Below are 14,648 nucleotides of genomic sequence, written 5' to 3' on the forward strand. Positions count from 1 at the left end.
TAATTTCTTTTTTTCAATTGGATTTTTTTTTTTTTTGGTTCTTTTTTTCCGGAGCTGGGGACCGAACCCAGGGCCTTGCGCTTCCTAGGTAAGGGCTCTACCACTGAGCTAAATCCCCAGCCCCTCAACTGGATTTTTTAATTTACATTTCAAATGTTATTCCCTTTCTCGGTTTCCTAAACATAAGCCCTCTATCCCACCCCCTCGCCTTCTTCTAAGAGTGTTCCCCTCCCCATCCACATTCCCCTACACTGGGGGTCCAACCTTGGCAGGACCAAGGGCTTCTCCTTCCATTGGTGCCCAACAAGGCTATTCTCTGCTACATATGCAGCTGGAACCCTGGGTCCGTTCATGTATAGTCTTTGGGTAGTGGTTTAGTCCCTGGGAGCTCTGGTTGATTGTTGTTCTTATGGGGTTGCAAGCCCCTTCAGCTCTTTCAATCCTTTCTCTAATTCTTCCAATGGGAATCCCATTCTCAGTTCAATGGTTTGCTGCTAGCATTCACCTACACTGTTCCTGTCTTCAGACACACCAAAAGAGAGCATCAGATCCCATTACAGATGGTTGTGAGCCACCATGTGGTTGCTGGGAATTGAACTCATGACCTCTGGAAGAGCAGTCAGGTGCTCTTAACCGCTGAGCCATCTCTCCAGCCCTAAAGTTATTATTTTAACTAAGAGATTAAGCTCTACTAGAATAAATGGCAACTACCAAAGTGGGTGGGGCAGAATAGTGAAGCTAGTACAAAGTCAGTCCCTATGCATGTCAGAATGTGCTGTCAAGACCATCTATGCTATCTATGGGTAACATGTTAAAAAAGCAAGAGGTCCACTAGGTGGAGGCTCGTGCCTGTAATTTTATTACTTGGTAGGCTGAGGCAGGAGAATTACAAATAGGCTATATAATGAAATCAAAGGCAGCCTGGCTAGAGTGAGAGCCCATCTATGAATAAATGGATGGATGAATGAATGAATGAATGAATGAGTGTGTGAGTGAATGGGAGCCTATCTATGAGTGAATGAATGTATGAATGAAAATAGTTGCTTACAACTGCATGGCTGCTTTACTATATAAACACAACAGAATTAATTAGTCCCTGATCATCTGAAAAATACGGAACAATACAATAAAAAAATCTTTGAAAGAAATGGCGTAGTCCTCGTGCATGGCAGGTCTCTATAAGCTCTCCGAATTCTATCTGGTCTGCTTGATGTAGTTAACAGGGATTTTTGCATTCTGCTGTGTAATCAACACTCACTCCACGTCACAGCTGCTGTCCCAAGAACTGGCCACACGGTGTCACTATTGTTCTAGAGAAAAACTTGAAAGATGCTCCTTTCCACCCTTTCTGTTCAGTGTCCTTCCCCCACCACTTTAAAATTAGCATTTGTGGTGGCGAGGAGGGGGGATGACGGGAGGAGGGAAGAGACTGGAGAAACAGCTTTGAGGTTAAGAGCTCTTGTTCCTATTGCAGAGGACCTGATTTTGATTCTCAGTATTCACACAATGCTCACAATCATTCAGAACTTCACGTGTGTTATACATACACACATGCCGGGAAAACACAAAAATGTGTGTGTGTGTGTGTGTGTGTTTGTGTATATGTGTGTGTGCGTGCGTGTGTGTATGTGTATGTGTGCGTGCGGGTGTGCGCATGTGTGTGTGTGTACGTGTGTGTGTGTGTATGTGTGTGTGTGTGTGTGCGTACGTATGCATGCATGCGTGGGTATGTGTGCGTGTGTGTGTGTATGTGTCTCTGTGTGTGTGTCTGTGTGTGTGTTTGTGTATATGTATGTGTGTGTTCATGTGTGTGTATGTGTGTGCGTGCGTGTGTATGTGTATGTGTGTGCATGCGTGTATGTGTTTGTGTATATGTATGTGTGTGCGCATGCATGTGTGTGTGAGTGTGCGTGCGTGTGTGTATGTGTATGTGTGTGTGTTCGTGTGTGTGTGTGTGTGTGTGTGTGTGTGTGTGTGCGCGTGTTGCTCCTGTGTCAGAGGACAATTTTGTGAAGTTGGCACCTGTTTGTGAGTGCTCCCCAACTTTTCAGATGAGCTGGCTTCAAGGCAAGCACTTTTTTACCTACTTAGCTATTTTGCCAACCCACAAAGTCCTTTAAAAAGGACTAAGTAGTGCTTATAAGGTCAAGGGGGATGTCAGAAAGTGTTTCCTTAAAGTTTTTAATTAATTAATCTAATTTTTATTTTATTTTATTTGTATGGGTATTTTTGCCTTCACGTGTGACAGTGCACCATGTGCATGCAATGCCTGAAGAGGCCAGAAGAGGACATCAGTTCCTCTATAACTGGAGTTAACAGTTGTTAGCCACCATGTGAGCACTTGGTGCGGAAACCCTGATCCTGTGAAAGAGCATCCAGTGGTCTCATCACTGAGTCAGCCAGTGGGTCCCTCTCCCTCTTTTTACTTTTTTTTAAAAAAAAAATGTGTTGGGGAGAGCTTGCTGTTTGGGCTGGCATAGGGGTCATGGGATAATTTTTAGCAGTTGGCTCTTGACCATGTGGGTCATTTATATCAAACTTAGATTGTCAGCCTTGGCAGCAAGTATTTCCCCAATAAGCTTCCCCGCACCCTGACGTTTGTTTGTTTGTTTGTTTGTTTGCTTGTTTGTTTGTTTGTTTGTTTGAGACAGGGCTTCTCTGTGTACCCTGGCTGCCCTGGAACTCACTCTGGCCAGTAATCAGGCTAGCCTCAAGAGACCCGTCTGCCTCTGCCTCCCCAGTGCTGGGATTTAAAGCATGCACCATTGCCAACCTCCCAATAATCCTTTTTTTTTTTTTTTCTTTTTTTCGGAGCTGGGGACCGAACCCAGGGCCTTGTGCTTCCTAGGCAAGCACTCTACCACTGAGCTAAATCCCCAACCCCCCCCCCAATAGTCCTTTTAATCAGCTGAAGAGCACTACATTTTTGTCCTAGGGGCCGTGTGGATTTTTAAATAAAGATAATATTGACAAAATTCGTATCCAAGGCAAAGGCACCTGTAGTCCCAGCTACTTGGAAGGATCAATTACAAGGAGGGTCAACTGAGCTGAGACATCGAGGCTAGCCTGGATAACACTGATGCCTGTCTCTAAGAACAAACAGGGCTAGGAAGATGGTGACTTGAAAAGGTTTGACCCCCAAGACTCAGGTGTTTAAATGCTTAGCCCACAGGGTGTGGCTCTATTATGAGGTGTGGCCTTGTTGAAGGATGTATGTCACTGTAGGGTGGGCTTCGAGGTCTCCTACATGCTCAAGCTAGGCCCAGTGTGGCATTCATTTCTGACGCCTGTGGATCTAGGTGTAGAACTCTCAGCTCCTCTCCAGCACCATGTCTGACTTGAGGCTGCCATGTTTCCCCACCATGACGATAATGGACTAAACCTTTGAAACTGTAGGCCAGACCCAATTGGATGATTTCCTTTCTAAGAGTTGCCTTGGTCATGGTGTCTCTTCCCAGCAGTAGAACCCTAAGGAAGACAAGCCAGTCAGCGAAGCAGGGCGTTGATGGAGAACCCCTGCAGAGAACCCACCGATGCTGAACAGTTACTGTACTTACTCAGTGTGGGAAACATGATAGCAACCTGTGTCCTAGAGTGCGGCTGGGGTACTGTCTGTCCACCATGCTAAGGTGAGCCGCTCACAACCATCTTTGCATGGTCTGCCTGACCATGACTCTTCCTCTTGGGCTCCACGAAGGTGTAAGCAAAATCCCAGAAATATGCAAACAGTTTTGTTTTGTTTTATGTGTAATCTCATACCATAAAGCAATTCTTATTTTTAACTTTATTTAATGTGTATGAATATTTGCTTACATCTATGTGCACCATGTGAATACATGGTGCTCTCAGAGGCCAAAAGAAGGCATTAGATGCCCTGGAACTGGAGCTACGGATCATTGTGAGCCACACTATGTGGTGCTGGGAACCAAACTCAGGTCCCCTGGAGGAGCAGCTGTTGTAATCACTGAGTCATCTCTCCAGCCCCCTCATTGTTCTTGTTCTCATTCTGCTGTAGTTTTTGAGATGTATTTATTTTATGTATGTGAGCACTCCGTCACTGTTTTCAGACACACCAGAAGAGGACATTACAGATGATTGTGAGCCACCATGTGGTTGCTGGGAATTGAACTCAAGACCTTCAGAAGGGCAGTCAGTGCTCTTAACCACTGAGCCATCTCTCCAACCCTTCTGCTGTAGTTTTTAAAGGTGGGTTATTAGCTCAGGCTAGCCTCACTCCAGTTCAGAATAACCTCCAGTTCACGGCAATTCTCCTGCCTCAGCCTCCCAAATGCTGAGACTACAGGCATGATCATCATATCTTCTTGCTTTTGCTTTTACTTTTTGCTGTGTGTGTGTGTGTGTGTGTGTGTGTGTGTGTGTGTGTACGCTGTGACTCGAGCACAGACCCTTCTATGTGCTAAGCAAGAGCCTAACACTTAGCCCCACCCTGCTCCTAATGGTTCCTGAGAAGCAGCCATTTCCTCCTAACTGTAGCAACAAGAACATCAAACTTGCTCAGTTTTACCAGCTTAGTAGATTAAAAACCGGCAAGCAGGACTGGACAGACGTCTCAGCAAATAAGCACTTGCTGCTCTTCCAGAGGACTAAGTCCAATCCCCAGCTCTGTGCTGTGCTATTCACAGCAACCTGTAAACTCAGGCTGGCCTCTGATGGCACCTGCACACTCATGGTATGTACTGAGTCATACATATACATGTAAGTCAAAAATTGTAAACACGGCGAGCAAATTGTGCTGATTGCCTCTTCCTTTTCTCCCTCCTCCCCCTCATGTCGTTCTTTTATTATACTGATCTGGAAAATCAATCTAATTTTTTTTCTTTTCTTTTTTTTTTGGAGCTGGGGACCGAACCCAGGGCCTTACGCTTCCTAGGCAAGCGCTCTACCACTGAGCTAAATCCTCAACCCCCGTAAATCAATCTAATTAAAGTGGGTACTAGACCCATGTGGCATAGGCAAAAATAACTGTTCAATGATTCTGAAGTCAGACACGATACAAGTGTGTGCTTGTGTATGATCAAGAGGCATTTTGCTGTCACAAGTCAAGGTGGAGAGAGGCTCAAAGTGTAAGGCACAGCAGATCCATCTCTTAGAAAACAAGTTCATCCTGTATTTGTGTGAGGAACAGTTTGTTGTTTGGTGACCACAGATGAGACTCTTTTAGCTGCCACTAGAAACCCTAGAAGAGGTTTCATTTAGTATTATACATATATACGTGTGCATACATACATGTGTTTGTATATAGCTGTGAGTGTATGCTATACTGTATAGGGATCATGTGTATGTGTGTGCACACGTGTGCATGCATTTGTTTAAAGTAAATCTAACACATAATATTAATTCAAGATTGATCCCAACCTTCTGGAGTTTGCTCCACTGGGGTCAGGGAAGAAATTTTGTTTCTGTTTTTATTTTTGTTTTTAACTCACAGTGATGGTTACATTCATCTTCCACTGGAATGAATATGTCCTCCGTAGCCCAACTGCTGAAGAGTGTCGGGCAGTCCACAGGGACAAAAATGGGCTCTGGCTTCTCACTGACTGCCTCAGTACGGTCCCTCCCTGGCCTCTGCCCAAGCAGGTCCTTAGTAAGCCAAGTACTAGGGGAAGCTAGAAGTGCTACATCTCAATTCCTCTGACCCAACGCCCTGCACCCAGAGGTGCTGTTCTTAATGGATTCTGTGAAGGGAGTAACACAAAGAGCCAAAATGCCAGCATGAAGATGGGAGCCCCAGGTAAGCAGGAGACTTTGATGAGGATCAGCTGCTCTCTGGTGAGAGTCTGGAGGACACTGTTCCTGGTTCTGGGGTTAAAGGTGTGTGTCATGACACCCTGCTGGCTTGAAATTCTTGTCCAGTCACAGACAGTGGGAACCAGCTGGCAGGTTCAGCTCTATGCTGGCCTCATTTGAGAGCCCCATCTGATGATCCACCATGATGCTACAGATGGTTGTGAGCCACCATGTGGTTTCTGGGAATTGAACTCAGGACCCCTGGAAGAGCAGTCAGTGCTCTTAACCACAGAGCCATCTCTCCAGCCCTGTAACGCTTCTCTTAATCCTTCCCTCATACTATTATGCTCCTACAGAGGTTGCCCATATGACACACATGAGAAAGAGGTGCAGAAGCATGAACAGGCAGGAAGAGTGTCCTGGGGACGCTGACTCCATGCTCACTTCATTTCTTGGCATCGGCCCGCACAGCCACAACTTGAATGGTTTTGCAAACCATCATCTTCTCACCCATTAGAAACCGTTTGGGTCAGATTTGATAGCTTGTTGGTAAGGTGAGGTCCAGCTTGTCTCCACTAGGTCATCTTCATGTGAATCCGGTGGTTATACGGTTTTGTTCTAGGGATATTTCATTTTTTTAATAACGGTTTTAGCTGACATTCATGGAGAGAATGAATCCTTAGAAGTGTGCCACTAGTGAAAGGAAATCCTGTCTAGAGTATGTTTCTTTACAAAGCTGTGTCACACCATCCTTTGGGCCCTCTGCTGGAAAAGTAGAATCAAGTCTCAAATAATGCCTTTTAAATTGTATCCTCTAGTATTATAGATGTAGGACAGTACTGTATCATACCTCTGTGGATGTAAAATAGCTTGTACCTGCTTTATGATACGTAGTAGTGACCGTGCTTTATCAGAGCTGTTTTTAATGATGTTGCTCAGAATGTTTTCTTTCCAGATGATGATTGAGAAGCTAATTTAAAAAAAAATGGTGCCAGGTACCACAAGATTAACAGAACTGTGCTGTTTTCTCAGGTTTTGTTTTTTTTACTTTTTTTTTTTTAATGGAGTATGCTGGATGTCTCTACAGTTTTGTTCAGATGACTGCAGAACCTGGAAAAGCTGTTGCTGCTGTTGATGCATAACACACTGCTATTATTGGTCTTTTTATATAAATATAAATATATATATACAGATATATAATTTGAATTTTTTGAAACTTTACCTGTGCTGTCAACTTTGGAAAAAAGTATCCCCATTTACTGTGTTGAGTTGGCACTGTACAGAAATTAACAGCCATATTGGTCTAGAAATGTTGAACTTAAGTTTTTTCCATTTGTACAGGGGTAACACACTGTATTAAATATGTAAGGTCTTATATACGTGGGTTTGATTACAAAAACTAATAAAGTATTCTCTAAATTAAAAAAAATAAAAAAATAAAAATAAATAAAAAAAATAAAAAAAAAGAAACCGTTTGGGCTCGACACTCTTGCTGCTGCTGCTGCTGCTGCTGCTGCTGCTGCTGCTGCTGCTGCTGCTGCTGCTGCTATTTTGAAACAGGGTCTCACTATGTAGCTCTGAATGACCTGGAACTCTGTAGAACAGGCTAGCCTCAAACTCACAGATATCCAACCTTCCTCTTCTTCCCGTATACTGGGATTAAAGATGTGTGGCATGACACTCAGCTCACTTGAATTCTTGTCCAGTTCATAGTCAGTGGGAAACAGTTGGCAGGTTCAGCTCCACTCTGACTTCTTCTGGGAGCCTCTTCTGATGTTCAGCCATGTTGCCATCCGATATATTATGATTCCCCCTCTCCCTTAATCCTTCCCTCTCAGAAGACGGCTGATGCCCAGAGAGGCCTGGCTCCCTGCAGCCTTACTGATGCTGCTGTGGAAGGGATGGACCAGCCCATCATGAGTGGCGGGAGATCACTAAGAGCATCATCTCAGCAGGCTGGTCCTCACCATTCCTGGAAACAGTCTCCACTTTACTGAGGATGATTCGACCCCATAGCGCAGTTCACGAGGCCCCAAGGACTCCGCCAGCCACATCTGCTGGCGTCCAGAGCTTCCAATTGTTGGCTTTTCTCTGCACCACAGTGAAGCAGCTCGTATCAGGCACCTCACAGCCACTCGCACTGAGTTCTTCACATCCTCACGGTCACCAGGCTCAGGTCAGTGCTGTACCAGCCACTCAGGGTCCAGGTTCCAGTCACTGTCACTCGGCCACATCAACCACAGCTTATAGAGAGCTGTGGGAAGATGCAGCCATGACTCAAAGAAGTGTTTTGATTTTATGTATCTAATGTACATTTCATATTAATTGATATTTATATATCCCTGAAAACTCGTTCTTTTAAATGTAAAATGCACAAGGTGGTTTTGAAGGTGCCCCACCAACCCACCCAAGATAGGGCTTCTCTGGTCCTGGCTTTTCTGGACCCAGCTCTGAAGACCAGGCTGGCCTCCAACTCAGAGATCCTCCTGCCTCTGCCTCTGCCTCTTGAACGTTGGGATTAAAGGTGTGCATCTTCCCTCCTGGCTGGTTTACAAAGGTGCTCAGAGTCATAAGCCACCACTAACTGTCACTAATTTCATCCTGTCTTTCATCACTCCATGCCAACCCTGAAACCTACTCCTGCTCCCAGTAACCACCCATCCACCGTCAGTGTCCAGATTTCCTTATTTGAGATTAGAAATACAATCAGAGAAGCTGGTTCCAGTGGCCGTCGACTCTGCTCTAACTGCAGTAGCTTCCGTGAAGAGGTTTGTGCTTCCAGCAAAGAGTTTCCACAGTAGTACAAACACAAGCTCAGCAGACCATGAACTCCCCAGCCGGAATGTCTGAACTTGAGAAACAGTACAAGTCACTCTGTCCAAAAGCGACCCCAGTGAGTCATCTTCGGAACTAATTACTTTTTAGGTGTGTTCTGCCAGATCGTGGAGTCTGTTTGGAGGCAAGAGACAAACCACAAACTCCTGCATCTACCTTAATTAATCATTAAATAAGCAGGCGGGTTCTCTATCCAGGTGCTCAAGGTAGACAGAGCTAATTACCAGCCTAGAGGAGAAACAGCGCCAACCAATGAATTTGCTCCCTGCCAGTCCTGCAAGATAAGTGCTATTTGGGTAAGAGAGTGAGACTCAGTGGGTTTCAACTGTGCACCCAAGGGCAGCGGTAGCCCCTGAATGTGGCCGTGCTAAGCAGTGGTTAAAGGCACAGCCCAGGAGTCAGGCTCTCTGTGTCCAAAGCTTAATTTTGTCAGGAGGGGGCTCTACATTTACTCAACCGGTAGACACTGGAACCGGTCCCACTTCTGTCTCCTGCAAGTTACACTGCTGTGAAATTTCTTCTGAGTTTTGTTTTATTATTGTACAATAATATAATATAAAACTGTATGTTACTGTCGGTGTAGCTGTGATGCCATGGCACGTGTGTGGAGCTCAGATGACAACACTGTGGAGTGGATTCCTCTTTCCAACTTTACGTGGATTCCAGGTTTTATCAGCGGCCAGAACCTACTTGGCTTACGAGTTACAGCCCCCAGGGAAGGAGCTGGAGGTAAGAACCTGGAGGAGGAGCCAAAGCAGAGACTGTGGGAGAGGTTTACTCCCTTGCTTCACAAATTCCCTTTTGCCCAGGAATGACACTGACCACAGTGATCTGGACCCTGGTATATCCACTAGCAACTAAGAAAATGCCCTAGGGACACTGACAGACAGGCCAACCCTGATGAAGGTAACTCTTTAACTGAGGGCTCCTCTTCCACATAACTCTAGTTTGTGGCAAGTTGACAAAAACAAACCAGATCTTTGGGATCTCTCTCTCTCTCTCTCTCTCTCTCTCTCTCTCCCTCCCTCTCTCTCTCTCTCTCTCTCCCCCTCCCCCCCCCTCTCTCTCTCTCTCCCTCTCTCTGTGTGTGTGTGTGTGTGTGTGTGTGTGTGTGTGTGTGTGTGTGTGTGTGTTAATGTATCTGGTCATAGTCACCTCCCTCACCCTCACTTACTCCACTTCCATTCACTCTGAATCCTTTTCCTCCCCCTCCTACTGAGTTTAACTAGGTTTGTTTGCCTGGGTAGGGGTATGTGGTTACTTACCAGACAGTTGTCAGTGGCTACACCACTGGAGAAGAAAAGACTCCTCCTCTTTTAGCAGTCATTAACTGGGGGTGGGACCTTACGAGACCCTCCCAGTTGTGATGGAATGGTAACAGGTCCAGCCAGTCACTTCCGCTATGAGTCCATAGTACATCAGTCACGTCGTGTCCAGAAGACAGTGTTTCAACACACGCCATCCCCACTCTCACGTGCTTACCACTCCTTCTTCTGAGATGATCCCCGAGCCATGCAGGGGTGAGATAGATGCCTTAGAGTTGAACACTCAACATCTTGACCAGTTATGAGCCTCTGTGTTAACAAAAACTTGAAAGAATACCACACTAACAGAGTGACACACTTTTGTTCCCTGAGACATGGATTCATGTACCCTAAGCTGGCCTCCAACTCACTATGTAGCCGAAATATGATTCTGAACTATGCACCTCCTACCTACAACTCCCAAGTGCTGCTGAGATTGCAGGGGTGTGCACCACCATCCCCTGTTTATATGGGACTGGGGGAGGGGGGGATCCAAGGCTTCGTGCACATCACACAAGCTTGAATCAACTAAGCTATGTCCCAGCCCTTCTCCGTCTGGCTTTTTTTTTTTAAATATTTATTTATTTATTTTATGTGTAAGTACACTATAACTGTCTCCAGACACACCAGAAGAGGGCATCAGATCTCATCACAGATGGCTGTGAGCCACCATGTGGTTGCTGGGATTTGAACCCAGGACCCCCGGAAGAGCAGTCAGTGCTCTCAACCGCTGAGCCATCTCTCTAGCCCCTCCGTCTGGCTTTAAATATACTCTTTTTGGTTTGGGATTTGGGTTTTTGAGGGGTTTGGTTTTTTTTTTTTCAAGATAAGGTTTCTTGCTCTGAAGACCAGGCTCCAACTCAGAGATCCACCTGCCTCTGCCTTCTGAGTGCTGGGGTTAAAGGTGTGTGACGCCATCACGGGGCACATGCCTTGAAGAAGAGGAGGAGGAAGAGGTGGAGGAAGAATGTCTGGCATGGAAAGAACACTGGTGGAGCTGCTTGGCACAGACACTAAGCCGTGTCCACTGTGCACCTTTTTCTAGCTCCTATGTGCAGGCGCATGGGTGCGTGTGTGTGTGTGCGTGCGTGCCTGTCTGTCTGTCTGTCTGTCTGTGTGTGCCAAGCACACTCGGGAGCATCTCCTTCCTGCAGATGGGAGCTTCGGCCCATCCCTGCAGAGGCAAGAGTAATGACTTGAAATTAGGCCAAGGAAGTGAGAAGCAGAAGTAATGAGCAGGCAGGTGTTTTCCTGCTGTGACTCTGAGCTCTAAGGCAATCGGGCTGATTGATGGCCGAGTGAGGAAGCCGCCATTCTTATCACTGCTCAGTCCGGGGCTTGGTCAGCCATGCCTTTAAGAGTGCTAGTGGAGGGCTGGAGAGATAGCTCAGCGGTTAAGAGCACTGACTGCTCTTCCAGAGGTCCTGAGTTCAAATCCCAGCAACCACATGGTGGCTCCCAACCATCTGTAATGAATCTGGTGCCCTCTTCTGGTGTGTGTGAAGATACCTATAGTATACTCATAAATAAAAATAAATAAAATCTTAAAAAAAAAAAAAAAGAGTGCTAGTGGATTAGGTTTCACAGCCTGCCTAAGTTTGGGGGTTGGGAGTGGCAGTGCTCCAGGGGACAAAAGGAAAATGTGTTCCCTGAAACAGAAGGCAAAGAAAACTTGTAAATTTTCTTAGTATAAGATATTGTTGTATGATTTCCTGCCTGCCTCCCTGGAGTTGCTTTAGAGAAGAACTGACAATCAGTGAATAAACAGGTCCCTCTGCCCATGCCCTCAGGGCTGCTGGATGGAGTCAGTCCCACCAACAGAAGCTTACCCAAACCCGCTTTGTAGCACCTACTACTGTGACCAAGTGCTTGGACTCTCCGTTGCTTCTTAAAAGGCCTAGACATCACCCTTCCTATCCCAGAGGCTCTGGGCACTGGAAACAATGGCTCCCAGTCTTTGCTCCCAGAGAGCCTAATGCCATTGGTCTACATAGCAAGTCCCCAAAACCAAAGACTCAGAAGTCTACATCATTCAGTTGACTTCCCACTTCGGAGCCTCCTGAGGTGGCTTGGCTCACCGGTACCTTGGTTTTTTCTCAACCTCTTCACAGTACAAGTGTCCTTGAGCTTTTTGGAGAGGTTTCTAGAAGGCGGTTTTCCACGGTGTTCAGGGTTTTATTGGCACAGATGCTATTACTGTTTATAAAATGGATTCTGTGGCCGTGCCAGGTGCGTTACAATCAGTAGATAACAAATCTTTAAGAAAACAGCTACTTTTTCCTCTCTCTGCGGCCTCCTTAATTGTGAAACTGAACCTGGTTAATGTTCTGTGAGTGACTCTACCGTTGTCAAATTGTTGTCGAATTGTTTTCGTGTTTTGGATCCGCAAGAGAAGATGATAGCAGTCAAACTCATTGTATTCATAATGCTGACACTCAATGCTGTGAGGGGTTGTACCTTCATCAGCCCATTGAGTACACAATGGGCTAAGACCATTTGAGTACACAAACCATGTAAGGCAGAATACCCTTCGGAGTCTGCACTATGAATGGAATGTTTTCTTTTTTTTTTTCTTTTTTTTTTTATTAACTTGAGTATTTCTTATATACATTTCTTTTTTTTAATTTATTTAATACTTAATAATAATTCTTTGGTTTCCGGGCAAACATCCCCCTCCCCCCTCCCCTTCCTTATGGGTGTTCCCCTCCCAACCCTCCCCCCATTGCCGCCCTCCCCCCAACAGTCTAGTTCACTGGGGGTTCAGTTTTAGCAGGACCCAGGGCTTCCCCTTCCACTGGTGCTCGAATGGAATGTTTTCAAAATACTGGGCACCATAGGAGTGCATCCGCTCTTGGCGTATGAATTGGAAATGTAAATTATTCTATAAAAATAATTAAGGATGGAATATAAATAATTACACCCCTCCATTTATTTATTTATTTATTTATTTATTTATTTTTACAGAAAGTATACAGGAACAGTAATGAAGATTGGTTTAGGCTAAGGCCATTCTCTGCCTACCACAATGGTACCACAATGAACGACTGCTCTTAGTTTGGGGCCAATGGCTGCCCCAGGAATGCCTTTTACTTTGTCAGTGAAGGACAATATAGAAACGCCTGCCCATTTTCTAAGAGGCAGTCGGCATAACACTGTAAGTGTGACTTTAGGAATATAACCTGGCAGTGTGATAGGCTTTGGTGAGAGACCATGTATCCAGAAAGAGAAGAGCAAACAGAAGAGGCACGGGGCATGTACTGTGAATGGTGGGCTTGGAGCATGGCTACTGGTGAAAGGCTAGATCATCTGGTCTGGCAATGGCTAAAGATAAATACGGAGAAGTCAGACTTTTAAAGGCTAAGAAACAGAGGTTACACGTGACTTTAATCCCAGCACTTGAAGGGCAGAGGCAGGAAGACCTCTGAGTTTGAGGCCAGCCTTATCTACATAGTGAGCTCTAGACCAGCCAAGGCTTCTTGGAGAGCCCATCTTAAAACAAACAAATAAGTAAATGCTAAGGAAGCACACCTGAGTTTGGGAGCCTGGGGAGTTTGACTACCTGGGCTTCCTAATGAGTTCTGTGCGGGTCTTACACTCAAAGAACGTAGCTCATAAATAATTAAAAAGCAGACAAGCACGCAAGGGAGGAGACTTGGAAGTATGAGGAATACTATTAGACTCATCGGTTTGTTTCTAAATCGACAGAGCTGCTGCCGTTGAGTTAAAGAAGAGGTCTGATTCCTTTCTCAGCTGCACAGCACAGCAGTTACAGCCACTGTCAGATGGGTATCTGTATCTGTAGAGAGGAAAGCAGAAGATGAGGAGTCCACAGCCGTCCTCCCTTCTCTACCTTATTCTTCCCTTTCTTAGTTAGGGTTTTACTGTGTGAACAGATACGACGGCCAAGGCTGGCTTACAGGTTCAGACATTCAGTCCATTTTATCATCAAAGCAGGAACATGGCAGCATCTAGACAGGCATGGAGCCTGCTGAGAGTTCTACATCTTCATCTGAAGGCCAATAAGAGAAGACTGGCTTCCAGGCAGCTAGGACATGGGTCTTAAAGCCCACACACACAGTGACACACTTCCTCCAACAAGGCCACACTTTCTAATAGTGCCACTTCCTGGGCCAAGCATATTCAATCCACCACATTCGTTATCTCCAACAAACCTGGGATCTACCTCTAGTTAACCACCCACCCACCCTTAGACTAAATCTCAGTTCACACTGGCAAGGGCACATTCATGAACATGCTCTCCACACTCTTCTAAGCCATGTACAGCCAGTGCTGATGAGTTTAGTCAAACGTTAAGAACTTTTCTGTTTCATTCAGCAGCCATTCCTCCCTCTTCCTTTCTTTCTTTCTTCCTTTCTTTCTTTCTTCCTCTCTTTCTTTCTTCCTTCCTTTTTAAATATGAGTACACTGTCACTGACTTCAGACACACCAGAAGAGGGCATCAGATCCCATTACAGAAGGTTGTGAGCCACCATATGGTTTCTGGGAAATGAACTCAGGACCTCTAGAAGAGTGGTCAGTGTTCTTAACCACTGGGCCATTTTTTCAGCCCCTATTGTGTTTGAGTGCTTTGCCTGGATGTGTATCTATGTACCACATGTGTGCTGGATGCTCTTGGAGACCAGAAGAGTGTCAGATCCCCTAGAAGTGGAGTTACAAATGGTTGCAAGCTGCCATGAGGGTGCTGGGAACTGAACCCAGGGCCTCTGAGAAAGCATTCAGTGCTCTTAGCAACCCAGTCAT

At 45.6% G+C, this 14,648-nt stretch overlaps 1 long non-coding RNA gene across 2 annotated transcripts; it reads left to right on the forward strand.

Annotated features, from left to right (window-relative positions):
* Positions 1-3,233: 3,233 nt before the first annotated feature.
* On the forward strand, positions 3,234-10,672 carry LOC108350390 (uncharacterized). Of its 2 annotated transcripts, none has more exons than XR_010064802.1 (3): positions 3,234-7,924; positions 9,167-9,312; positions 9,393-10,672. It is a non-coding gene; the product is annotated as an uncharacterized LOC108350390 (long non-coding RNA). The 2 variants fall into 2 exon arrangements; XR_010064801.1 differs by having other exon boundaries at positions 3,234-3,629; positions 7,587-7,924; positions 9,167-10,672.
* The last annotated feature ends 3,976 nt before the right edge of the window (positions 10,673-14,648 follow it).

The sequence above is a fragment of the Rattus norvegicus genome, chromosome 3, assembly GCF_036323735.1.
Source record: "Rattus norvegicus strain BN/NHsdMcwi chromosome 3, GRCr8, whole genome shotgun sequence".
In the NCBI taxonomy this organism is placed as follows: Eukaryota; Metazoa; Chordata; class Mammalia; order Rodentia; family Muridae; genus Rattus; species Rattus norvegicus.